The sequence below is a fragment of the Spinacia oleracea genome, chromosome 3 (assembly GCF_020520425.1).
Source record: "Spinacia oleracea cultivar Varoflay chromosome 3, BTI_SOV_V1, whole genome shotgun sequence".
Taxonomy (NCBI): domain Eukaryota; kingdom Viridiplantae; phylum Streptophyta; class Magnoliopsida; order Caryophyllales; family Amaranthaceae; genus Spinacia; species Spinacia oleracea.
In genome coordinates this window covers 19,060,818-19,074,333 of record NC_079489.1, presented here as the reverse complement: position 1 = coordinate 19,074,333, position 13,516 = coordinate 19,060,818, and the positions used below count along the sequence as shown (strand labels likewise).

Genomic DNA, 13,516 nt, shown 5'->3' with positions numbered 1-13,516 from the left:
TACAATTTGTGTTTGATTGAACACTGAGTTTGAGTTGTGGATAGTGATTGTTCTTCTAAGACAATTAGATGATGCTGAAAACATACTGTATTTGCATGATTAGAACTCTGACTTAGTCGAATTCATTTTGTAGGATGTATGGAAGGACTGAGTGTGGCTGTGGAGACGACTGCAGCTGTGACCCATGCACCTGCGAATAAACGCACTTACCATCCTGATTCGTGACTCGTGTATTTTGAACATGTGTGGTTTTATTTCCTGTCAAATATGATTGTGATGTGAAGTGAATAAATAGGCCATGGCATCTTCAGGTCTGGTGCATATCTTGATCTGTTGATGTTTCGTGGTCTGACGGTTTGTGAATGTAATTCTGTACTGATTGCTGAACTGAAAGAAAGATTTGACAAAAAGTTGTATTTTGCTTGTTCTGGTTCATCTACTATTGGCGTGACTTTGTAAAACTTCTATTGTGTCCGTGGTGTCTTGAATCTTGATGTTAGCCTAAAAATTATAACTTAACCAAGATACAGTTTTGGTAACATCCAATTCTCAGTCATAGGAAAAGCTTGAATCTCTATTCTATTCTTTACCACCCTATGGCTCTTTGGAAATTTGGTGAAATAACAAAGTCAATAGTCTTTTTGGCCGGAATAACAGAGTTGAGGTATTGTTTGCTTTTGTTAAGGTACTGGTTGACAAAAGAACATAAAGCGATAAGGACTAATTCATAAAGTCCTATTAAAAACGAGTACTTTTTAACGATTTTGCCAAATAAATACATCTATACCTAGTAGTTAAAAATCGAAATTGTAGATGAATCAATGACATGTGCCATCCCCTCCTTTCATCCATCAAGTTAGGTTTTTTTTTTCTTTTCAGTTTTTTTGTTGTTGTTTGCTATAGTTTTAACTCCTCTCTCGCTTCATCTTCTACATCAGCCTCAATTCACCATTTCATTCATAATCATTCTACCCCATACACTCCATCTCCCTCTGCGGCCGGTGAATAAAAAAATTGTGAAAATTTAAAATACGTCTAAAGAACTACTATATACCTGCCTTTGAACGAGCACAAGAGCTAGTTAATAAATAACACATCTAAAATGATTTAAGCAAATTTTACTACTTAATACTCATTTGTTCATTAAACCCTTAAAGCAACAACAACAAAGTCTTAGTCCCAAAATGATTTGGAGTCGGCTAACCTGAATTGTCGTAGGAGATCGTCATTGTCTCCAATTAAACCAGAAAAGATCAGTAAGTAAAAAAAAAAAACAAGGAAGAGAAAGTGGAATTAATAAAAGCAAAAATAAATAAATTAATTAATTAGGGGCAACCAACCTATCTAAAATAGGGGTTTTATTTTTTATTTTTACAACATCTAAAATAGTGTCAGTACCATATTATTTTTTTCTACAATATCTTCGGTAAGCATTAAGCCCCTATTTACAACCAAAATCCCGTATGATCTGCCCATTTGTGGTTCCACTTCTGGCTCACTTCTTTGTTCCCTCTAGACGAGTCCCTCTGTAACATATTCTTGATTGCAGCTAAATGTCACTTTTGACCGCCCACACGGCGATTGAATTCCCGAGGCTTGACACAGGCCAGCCTACCCCACATACGCAACAAGCATCAAACACGACGAAAGTAGAGAAAACTACACGTAATGATACTAACCTGTAACAAGATACATGCATCAGTAAAGACACACAGCCTCATGAGAGTTGCCTCATGTGGAATACGCGAGGCCTTAGCATTGGGAAAATGTCAACATGTGACAAGCTCCCACGATCTAAGTCACAAACGCCATCGTGTGGAGCTCCGAGGCTCACCACTTGTTGCTTCCCAACGCACATATCATCCATGCAACTCTTGTACAACCACAAATGACATACATCCACCGCGCTCGCCCAACGAACCACAAGATGCTAGCTCAACGAATCCTAGTCCTTAGCACCACAACGCACCTCCTCCTTTGACACCTCTTCTTTAGTTTGGAAATTTTATCATAATGGGGTATATTTATAGAATATTGACATCTTCTAGCGTTTTTAGGGAAATTGCTCCTATTATTATTGTTATTTTTTTATTGCAGCTGTTAATATGTTTATACTTCCCCAATTCTGATGACCGTATCTGTTAAGCTTGTTCTACCTATTCCATCAAAGAACCCCAAATATAACCACTTTATTTTCTTCCATGTTTCCTCCAAAAACAAAGAAGTTGAAGAACATTAATCAAAGCGGATTTGTTCGTTTAATTTCTGCAATAATTCCGATACACCTCTCCAATGAACTGGGGTGAACCATCTGACAAATATGAGAGTAATCGCCCTTGCTTTAGGGCGTTCGCTCACTGCGGCATTTCATCGAACATTTGGTGTGCCTCTGAAAATGAGTAACAAAGTAGCTGCATTTGCATATTGTACTCAAACAACCAGTGAGCAATCTGAATTGGGTTTGAAAAATTCAAGCTCTAATGGCGAAGAAGCACTAAAGATTATCTTTAAGAATAGAGAGGCTACCAAGAGGAGAATCTATTGGGTATGTGTTTCAGAGGGGTGAAGGTTTTCCTGTTCATAGGGGTGATAATTTCCATTCTATCAACCGTTTGAGGAAGCTGAAATTGGATAGACGTGCTCTTGAGGTGTCTTTTCTCTCACTCTTACTTATAGCTTATTCATCTCATGTTTAATTATTATTTCATGTCACTATTCTTTGTATAAATTTGCTTGAAAAGAGGTTTCCTGTTTTAATGGAATCACCTGACCTTCGCCTTTAGTGCAAGGTATGAATTGTAATACCATCTGCATATGTACTCTCAGTAGTCCACCGTCTAGGAATGGTTAAAACTGAGAGCTTATCATGTACACAGATATTACATTACACCAAAAACCAACTTGCTATCATTAACATTACATCTACTGGCAACTTTGAAAGTAATAAACTTGAAAACATTTGCAGAATCTAAACATCTGTCATTGAACACTTTGAACAATATATACACTCTCTGTAAAACACATCCCAAGTAGTTTCCCCCTATTTTGCTTCCTTCTGCAAGCCTCGGCTACTTTATGAACTTCCTCTGAATTACTCTAAACTGCTCTGTTAAACAGCAGTAAATGCAAAATCTTGCTCCATATGCTGGAAGAATAGTTATATTCGAAGAAAAGATGCTCCGTAGTCTCATTCTGCACTCTACACCCCCACACAAACCACATTTAGGGTCCACCCCATTTTACAAGTCTGTCTTTAGTTACAAGTCTACGCAATAGGGAAAGCCAAGTGATAAAGAGACTTTTTGGCTAGCTCTATCGTTACATATGACATTCAAAGCAGGACCTCTCATCTTCAGATACAGCTTTTTAATTGAAAAAGTGAGTTGTTGCACATTAGAAATGGGCATACTCCATATATCTCTATCTTTAACCTGCAAAACTTCCCTACTGTCCAAGACATTCAGCACCCATGAAATCCCATTGGGAATGGGCATATTCCATATATCTCTATCTTTAACATGACGCGTGCAACCATTTAATCCACATTTTATCTTGTTTCTGAGAAACAGCCGAAAACATTTTGTAAATTGCAGACCTGTTTCAACTTGGCATATCCATTAAGTTCCATCCACCAGCAGCCTAAGGTAGATGAAAATGCTCCCAGGCAACCACCACTTTCCTAGATGGATTGTGACAACCTGTCCACAGAAAGGTCCTGCAATGTCTTTGAACCTCCTTCGTAACTCTTTTTGGTATCAAAAAAATCTGGGACCAATAAGATTGAATACCAAATAAAACCACTCTAATAAGCTGGACCCTTCCTGCATATGTAAGTTGTTTTGCAGTCCACGTCTTTATTCTTGCCACCATTTTCTCAATCAGAGGTTTACACTGATTGTATTTTATTTTTTTCAAGCCAAAGGCACACCTAAATACCTAAAAGATAAATCTCCTTGATCCATAGATAACCCACATAGATACAAACTGCTTTTCTCCACATTGCTTCTAAGTTCTAACCCAGAAGCTTTAGAAAATTTCATAAACTCGGCAAATAAAAGATCAACAGACATGCTACTGCCTCTAGCAAACATCAATAAATCGTCAACAAACATAATACGAGTCAACTTCACCTTTTCACATCTTGGGTGAAAATTAAAGTTAGGATTATCACCTAAAGAACTCAATTAGCTTGAGAGGGTACTCCATTCCAATGGCGAATAAGAAAGGGACAGGGGATCTCCCTGTCTTAGACCCTTCCTCGCAGGGAAAGGCTTGCAAGGCTTGCCGTTAATAAGAATGAAATAGGAAATTGATTGTACACTTTCCATAATCATCCCACAAACTTACGAGGGCAGCCTAACTCAGCTAACACACTCCTCAAATAAGGCTATTCCAAGGAATCATAAGCTTTCGTTAAATCTATCTTCACTTCTTCGGCATGCATCTAGGGGACATCAATACCTTGCAAACAATTAGTTGAAGAGCCTAAAAGCTCTTTATAAAAACCAACCACTTCTTCTTGGATTCCTGGAGGGTCAGTATTCCTATTGCCATGTTTTTCGTGCAAGACGTCTATGCTATTATGAGTGAACCTTTCTCATAAACGAGAAAAAGAAACGATTGTTGCCATCTCCCAATTACAGCCACTGAATCTTGGATTTTTCCTTAGAGCACTCTCCTCTATACGAAGCCACTTCTTTAGTTGAAACTGACAATCATTCTCCATTTCATGTAACCTGATGTCACCAGGCCTCTCATACAACTGACTTTGAACCAAAATCAAGCTCACTTCTCCTCTTTTCAATCCTATCGGAAATACCTGCAAAGTGCAAACTCTTTTTTATTCAAGTTCTTAAGAGCAGCTTTAAAATTCTGTAACCTCTGCCACAACTGATACATTGCAGCCCCTTGGTTATTAGCTGACCATTGCTCAGCTACTATATCAACAAAGTTCTCATGATCAGCAAGATAATTTGAAAATCTGAAAGGCCTTCCTCCGCTATTATGCTGAAGATTGCAGCTGATCACCAATGGTGTATGGTCCGACAAGGAGAAATTCATGTATTCTACTTGTATTCCAGAAAAATGAGAGTGACATAAACTGTTACCCACTGCCCTATCAATTTAACCAAGAATTCTACCTTCTCCATTACCCTTGTTCATCCATGAGTATTGATGGTCAATGCTATGGAGCTGAGAAAGATCAGAAGTATCCAGTAGCTCTGCAAAATCCTTAGTTTCATCCTCAACTACAGGATTCCCATTAACTCTATCGTCTAAGTTCAAAACAGCATTATAAACACCAATAGCCATCCAAGGGGCAAACCTTATCCACAGTGGAATTACCCTCAAAACCTCCTCATGAAAATTGAAGTTTGCTGACTAAGCCTTGACAATCATTGGCCTTCCGTTAGAAGAGTGCAGACCAGCATATAGGACTTCATTTTTATCATCCGTAGTAGAAAATATGATGATAAAATAACCATCATGTAAATACACACTAAGCTTACTTACATGGTTCCATTCCTGATCTGTAAACCTCATAACAGACACAATAGAGGGTGTGTCACCAACAGCATACATAACTAACACATTTGCCCATATTTCAGAAAGTGTATCAACTTCAGAGCTTTCTAATCTAGCTACATTCTTGCCATCTTTTAATTACAGGAGGAACATAGGTTAAGGGATTACCTTTTACAGTGAGTTTACTCTCTGTAAGTAAAGAGGCCCATTGATTATGAGTAAGCATAGGACCTCCTTTTTCCAGCATCAACCTACGGTCCTACGCACCACATTTGAATTAGGACTTTCCCCTGTTCCATAGTTCCATTGGTCTCCAAATTAGCAGTGCTGTCTGCCTATGTATGTCTAAGATACCAGCTATCAAGCTCAAAAGTCTTGATGGTCATGAAATAGCTGAATCAGGATATGTTCTCTGATAGAAAACTGAATGCTGCTGCTAAGAAAATGGCACTGGAATCTCCAAAGGTGTTGTAGAGGGGATCTTGGTATAACAGTGAAAAGCTTAATTTGAGCCTGACTGGTTTTCTGATATAGGAATCAGAGGTTCATTGGCTAAAAGATGGGATGATAACTCCGATTTCTTTTATCATTATCTCAAAATCATGACACGGTTTATATTATTGCTGTGACAACAAGGGCATCTAAAAGACCAGTCCTATGATATGAGGAATGCTAAAAAGAAAATTCATGTTTTCCAGGGTATCAGGAATGTGATCACTCATTCTTAGGTTTTATGTTATCCATGATATCAGGAATGAATATAGTAGATAATATTGGTTGTTTACTTCTGTTTTGAAATGATTCGTTTATGGGAGAAATGCGTTGTTCAACTTGCCCAACAGAAGTCTATCCCTAGGATCATGATAGTATAAGTCGAGTTGCTGATGTCTGTGTGCTGGATTGTTACTGCTAATTAGTCGAATAAGAAACAAATTGTATAAGTAACTGCTTGCTGACTGTCGTTGATGTGAGTTTTCTTATGTTTGACAGGTAATGGAGTGGGTTATTAGAGAGAAGATTATAGGCCAAAGGAGAGTTGGATTATTCATATCTGCTGGAATTTACCATTAAACTTCACGATATATCACGTGGTGAGAGACTGTTCACTAATGTTCCTATCGAATTCCAGAACGATTTACTCTACAACAATTTTGTAATTGCATGCTTGGAAAAAGGAGTGGTCAGACTTTCATTAGAGTACATGAAGAAAATGAGAAAATTAGGATATCCTATCTCTTATTTAGTCTTCAACCGTCTCATAATTCTTCATGCCTCCCCTAGGCGTAGGAATATGATCCCTAAACTTCTCAGCCAAATGAGGGCTGATAAGGTTTCCCGTCATGTCTCAACTTTGAACATTCTTTTGAAGATTGAAGCTAATGATCATAACATAAAAGGACTGATGAAAGTTTTTGGGGATATGAAGCGGGCAAACATAGAACCATATGAAGTTACATACTGCATGTGCAGTCGCAAAGCTGTATACTAGATATGCATTTGTGTACCATAGTTTATACGGAGTAAAAGCTTATGTTGGGGCCAAGGTCTATAATGCCAACCTTTTAAGGAGGATGATTCTCGGAGGGGCTAGGCCAGATGCCGAGACCTACAGCTTGATTAAGCTTGTTCAACAGTTTAGGACTTGAGTGGAAAAGGATCTGCATTTCACCATCCCTGAATATAAACTAATAACCACAACAATGAATCCCATCAATGAACCCTTATTTGAATCAAGCTACAAAATCAAGTAGACGAGGCCACTAGGGGCTTGTGGAAGATGTGGGTCACACAAAAAAATTCTTGGACGGAATTCGTTAAGGGGTGTAAAAATCAAATGTTCAACTTTTTAGGTAGTAGGTCATAAAAAAAACAAAAAAACAAATCGGGTTCTTCCTAGTACAATAGTTTTACGGAGTATGTACAAAAGACTTTAGGTTCGTGGCCATAATCAAATTGGAAGCATTCTATGCCATCTTTTTTTTGATAAAAAAAATCATACATCTAGCGCAAATAGGAAGGGGGCGGTGGTGCTGTGTAGGATGTGGTCGGCCAATTTTGTCAAACACACGTATTTATCAAACGTCAAAAATATCATCTCTCTCCTACATCATCTTACCCCATCTATTTTTATTTGGCAAATTTGCCAAAAAGGACCTTTTATAACTCAAATTTTGCGAGAAATGACCTTATATAATTTTTTTTGTGAGAACACACCTTAAAGTAATTTTTTTTGCGAGAAAGGACCTAAGGGAAGTTTCCGGCATTGATTTAGCTTTTCCGGCCATTGACTTGCACGTGAGCAGCACGTGTGGCTTACGTTGGCTAAAGACATTGATTTTCCCGAGTCTTGAATTTTCAAGCTTGATTTTATTTCGATTTTTTTTTCAACTTTAGGTTTTAAAGCTTAGAATTTTGGAGGAAAATTGGGTGTGATTAGCAAAATAAAGCCACGCGTGCTTCTCACGTGCAAGTCAATGGCCGAAAAAGCTCAGTCAATGCTGGAAATTTATTTTTGGTTGTCTTTCGCAAAAAAAAAATTACATTAAGGTGTGATTTCACAAAAAAAAATTATATAAGGTCCTTTCTCGCAAAAAAATTTACATTAAGGTATGTTTTCACAAAAAAAATTATATAAGGTCCTTTCTCGCAAAATTTGGGTTATAAAAGGTCCTTTTTAACAAATTTGCCTTTTTATTTTTTTATTTTGAGGGAAAAAATAGGCCGGCATATTATTGCAAATCAAGTTTCGCCAAAGTTGTGATGCTTCTTACCCCATCTATATAATTATATCTCATGATAATATGATATAAATATATAGATGGGTAAGAAGCATCACAACTTTGGCGGAACTTGATTTGCAATAATTGATCAAATTATTAGTGGCATAATTGATCATTATTAACTACGTTAGTGGCATATTAATTGTTTATTAATTAAATTTTATAATCGGCTAATAAATACTTCCTTTGTTCTTTTTTAAATGACATAATTATTTAGGCACGATTTCAAACATTAATATCTTCTATTATGGATAAGAAAAAATATTATAAAAATTTAATATTTAAAAATTATTTATTGAGACAAATTTAACAAGACCCTACACAACTGGAGCGGGTGTTTGCTTCAGAATGGGCACTCTTGCCTATTGGTGACAAGAGCGAGGGTCGAACGGGGCGCTTGTGTGCGCACAACAGGCACAAGCGGGACCGTCGACGAGAATGTATCTGTTTTGAGGAGACTTTGTTGGGTCTTAGAAAGCTTAAAAAACATGCGACAACACAATAACTATAAAGGCTAGCAACAACGCAAGTAATTAAGCAAAGGCAATTTCCGATGAGAGGTATTGGTTCATACCCCTCATACTCTCATAGAGGTTTATTTTGAATTAGCTAAAACTTGTCAGTGAACACTGGAATTACAGTAACATAATAATTCTCTCTAAAGCCTAGAAAACTATTAGAAAGATCCTAGAAAGCAATAGAAAAGAGAAATACAAGTAAAGGAATGTTGGATTCTAACAATATGACATAAATAACTTTATACTCCATCCGTCTCTTTTTGTTCTTTACGTCTGGCCTTTTACACGTTTATTAACGACTAATTAATGTGCATTGAAATTCCTCTATTTTTTATTTATTTAGGCTCTGTTTGACAACCTCTTTTAGTCGCCTTAAACGATTAGGTGCTAAAAGTTTAAGTCACCTTAAAATATTAGAAGGGTTTGGTAAAGAACTGAAATAAAATTTAAGGTGGATAAGTTGACTAAATCTAGACGTTATTCAGAGTAACGTTTGGGTTTAAGGTGCTGAAATATCAGTAACTGAAATTTATCGTTAACTCGCAAATCATTTCAAAAAATCAACACAAATTCTTATTTACAAAGGGTGTACAATATTTATTGTACACCGGAGTAAAAGTTAACTCAAAATGCTTAAAAGTTAAGCTTATATAGGTAAAAGTTATCTATTTTTAGTGGTAATTTTTTTCATTTTAGTAAAACTTATTTCTTTAAAATCAATAACAATGTATAAAATTAATCATTTAACCCTTTAAAATATTTATCTATTAAATTTTTTTACTAATATAAAAGTTAATCAAAACTAGGTTAAAGTTATAAACAAATGGGTAAAAATTATCTTGGTGTACAATAAATTTATTGTACACCTTGTGCGCGAAAGACCTTTTGAAAAATCAAATTCAGGGGGAAAAAAACATACAAAGATAACATATGAGTATATAACCAACGACATATATGAATAACAATAAATATCGCAGAACTAATCTTCAATTTTGTTTCAAGAAGAAGTAGGGGGGGGGGGGGGGGGGGGGGGGGGTGAGAGAGACATCACGTGGTGATTTGGGTTTTGATGTTAGCCACTTTGAGGGGTAGGTGGGATTGGGGAAGGTAAGGTAAGTGGGTTATATATTTTATGCATTTTTCTTTTGTTACTTAAGTTTTAACTCTGCATTTGTTTTGAAGAAAAGGTTGGATCTTTTTAAAAAAAAATTGAACCAAAGTACCCTCAAAAATCAAAATGTAGTACTTGTTTTTTTCTAAAAAAAATAAAGATTCGTTGTTCACCGTATAAATTATCAATTACAATAGGAAAAAAGGAGTTAATCGAGATTCAATATTCTATTTATAACTATTTACAACAAAAATATTTAAATGAGGAAATATTTAAAATATCACTTAAAAAACTTTAAATTTCAGGTACTTTCAAAAAATAGTTTTACCAAACAGGTAATGTAAATAACTATTTATCAGTTTCAACACCTTATTAATTTCAGATGCTACCTTACTAGTTTCAGGTACCTTATCAGTTTTAGCTCAATTTCAGCTAATATCGTCAAACAGAGCCTTAAACAAGAAAATTTACGTTTATGTATAATGTTTTCACTTTTATCAAAATTCTGATATTAGAAAAATGAGAAAGTTTTAATGTTCCAATAGAAAAGTGTGAGAGATTAAATGAAAAAATGAATTTAGTTGGTTAAAAGAATCATTGAACACAAGTTTTGATAGAATATTAAAGCATTTACGTGATAATATAAAAGGAAATGTAAAGAATATTTTGAGACACCCAAAAAGGAAAATGTAAAGAACAAAAAGAGACGGACAGAGTAATTTTTTTTATAAAATTCATTTTAGTATAAACTATTCCCTCCACCCTTTTTATTCTTTACACTTTTCGTTTCTAGTGTCCCATTTTAATCTTTAAGCTTGGAATATTTTATTTTATATTATAATATAAGAGTTCCGAATATTTTGTCAAAAATCGTGCCAAATAATTATTTAAACCAATCAAATTCATTAGGCTATTAAATTTCTCACATTTTTCTGATGGAACATTAAATCTTTCTCATTTTTCCAATGTCAAATTTTGGATAACAGTGAAAATATTAGTATTAATAAATATAATTTGCATTTTTTAAGTAAAAAAAGGAATCTTTGTTCACATTAATTATTTTTCAATCGTGTGCATAATACCAAACGTAAATAATAAAATGAGACGGGGGGGGGTAAAAGATACTCCCTCGTTCCTTTTTATTTGTCGCTTTTGCAAAAACATTGTAATTTAGGAAGTGGATATCCCCTTTATTCTAAAGAAATATTTAACTGAAACCATTAATTAGGATTTCTCTTGGAAAATATTATTTCTCATAAATGTCTCATCATCGGGCATTTCATATGTCAGCTTCTTTGTCATTCCACCAAGTTTGAGACGCGACGGGTACTTGTTGCTTTTTGCGGACTCTAGCTCTTTCTGAATATTCTCTACCGAGGCTTTGGAGGACTGGTTCTCGGAGGCGAGTGGCTCGTTTTGGGCGACGACACGGGCGTGCTCCGCCTTCTCACGAGCCAACTCGGCCTGGGCCTTGTCGTAGGCCGCTTTCATCTGTGCGAGTGTCATGTCTCCAGAAGTCATTTTGAAAGTGGTGTTTTTTGAGGGAATTTTTTGTGGAAAGCCTAGCTAATGTCCCCACAGACGGCGCCAAACTGTTTATGCCAAATTTCGTCTAGGGGCGACATTTGGCTTGGGTCGACACTAACTAAGTAAATAAATGCGAAAAGAGATAAAGGAGAGACGACACAAAGAGGTGTTGACGCGGAAAATCCAGGAATAGGGAAAAACCGCGGGTAGCAATGAGGCTACCTATCCACTAGATAACCTAATAATCTAAGTAAAAAGAGAGTACTTTACGAGAATGGAAATAATACAATAATTGCTTAACAATGGCTAGAATGATATATAGCTATTAGATTGCTTGAGTGCTTGAGTTAACGTATATCTTCAAGGCTGTCGTCTCCTGTTTATATAGCTTGAATCCAACGGCTCGATCAGTTGAGAAAAACCCTAGGAAATAGGGGTTAGTTGGTTGCCACTGCTCCCACGTCTTATGGCTATGTCCAACAGTTCACGAGATCTCTGGATATTCTTTTGACCAATTCAAACTATCCTGACGGCGCTTTAGAGCTTGGGCCTTGCGATTGAGACTTAACCTATTCTCTCGATCTTTCGTCGCTTGTCGCTTGTTGCCTGTACATCGTCGCCTGACACCACGTCCGACCTGTTCACCCGACGCGTCGTAACCTGTGACACGACAACACCTGGTCGACACGACATGATCAAACGTCAAAACGGCTACGTCGTTACTCCAAAAAGTGGGATAGCAGGAACGAAACCTTAGATCTGCGATTTTAGTGTGAAATTGAATATGAAAAAAACCTAAAATCAAAAACCTAAATCAAAATCAAATAAAAAAACTCTACCATGATAATGTCAGATAATAAGACGGTGGAGATCGTCGCTGAGCTTGAGCTTGAGGAGGAAGAGAGATCGCCGACGAATTTGATAAGGGAGATATGTCGGCGACGAGATCGATGGGTAGCGGCAGCGAGGTCAACGACGGTGGGGAGGCGACGGAGACGGCGGCTGAGGTATGGCTTCTCTTATAATGGAAGGAGGAATAGAAGAGAGAGAAAATGAGGTGGGAGGAAGAAGAGAGAGAAAAGAGAAACCTGAGGGATGGAAGGAGGAAGATGCAGAAACGCGAAATGAAAAATGGAAGCAGAGAGATTTTTTTATATATATCTGCGCGTGAGTTCACGCGCGCGTGGGGAAGTCGATCGTCTGACAGGAAAGCTTTTGATAATGTAAACGGCTATCTAAAATGGTGGCTCATTAAACACATAAGTCGCTATTTCAAATAGCGATTTACCCTTTAAGCCGCTGTTTCACTTAGCGATTTATTGTTGATTTATAAAAAAAATTATCCCGGCTATCTTGCTGACGTGGACGGTATAGTGGGAATTTACTAAAATATGACATATTTTGGGAATTAATGTATTTTCGAGCATTATTGAAGGAAATCGCTTCTGATTTATGACATAGATTTGTTGTGTTAAAAATACATACTCATTGCAAATGATGCCCATAAAATAAATATTACAACTCATTTTTTTTTATATAAATGTCTTTATTTTTTTATGGTCTATGAATAGACACCAATATTGATCCACTTTAGATCACAAAAGAATCTTAATTTTCTCCTCTCATGTTTAACATTAGATCACAAATCTCTCAAGGAAGACCTTATTGAAAATGTATGGCAAAAATATAGACAAACTAGTGATTGATTAGTTATATGTTAATAGTATGCAATATCACTTATATAAAGGTTGTAATGATCGAGCTTTTAGGTAACAAGTTAAGTTTATTATTGATATAAATTTTATACTTAACAAGTGAAGTTTTACTTAGTTTAATTTTTAAGTATTTTTTTTTATTAAATAATTCCTCCGTTCTTGTTTACATAGATTTTTGACACTATTCACACAAGTTCCTTTGATTTCCTTTTGTGATTTATACATAAGAACCGAGCCTTGAGATTCACTTTCCGCACAATGCTTGCGCCCTTTCCGCCCCATAGGCAAGAGTGCGCCGCATGATCCGGTGTCAAAACACTCGGACTGTGACAGTTGGTA

The 13,516-nt window shown here is 36.3% G+C and overlaps 1 pseudogene; it reads left to right on the top strand.

The window, feature by feature from the left end:
• The first annotated feature begins 1,643 nt into the window (after nt 1–1,643).
• LOC110788937 (pentatricopeptide repeat-containing protein At1g07590, mitochondrial-like) lies at nt 1,644–8,203 on the top strand (annotated as a pseudogene).
• Nucleotides 8,204–13,516: the final 5,313 nt, after the last annotated feature.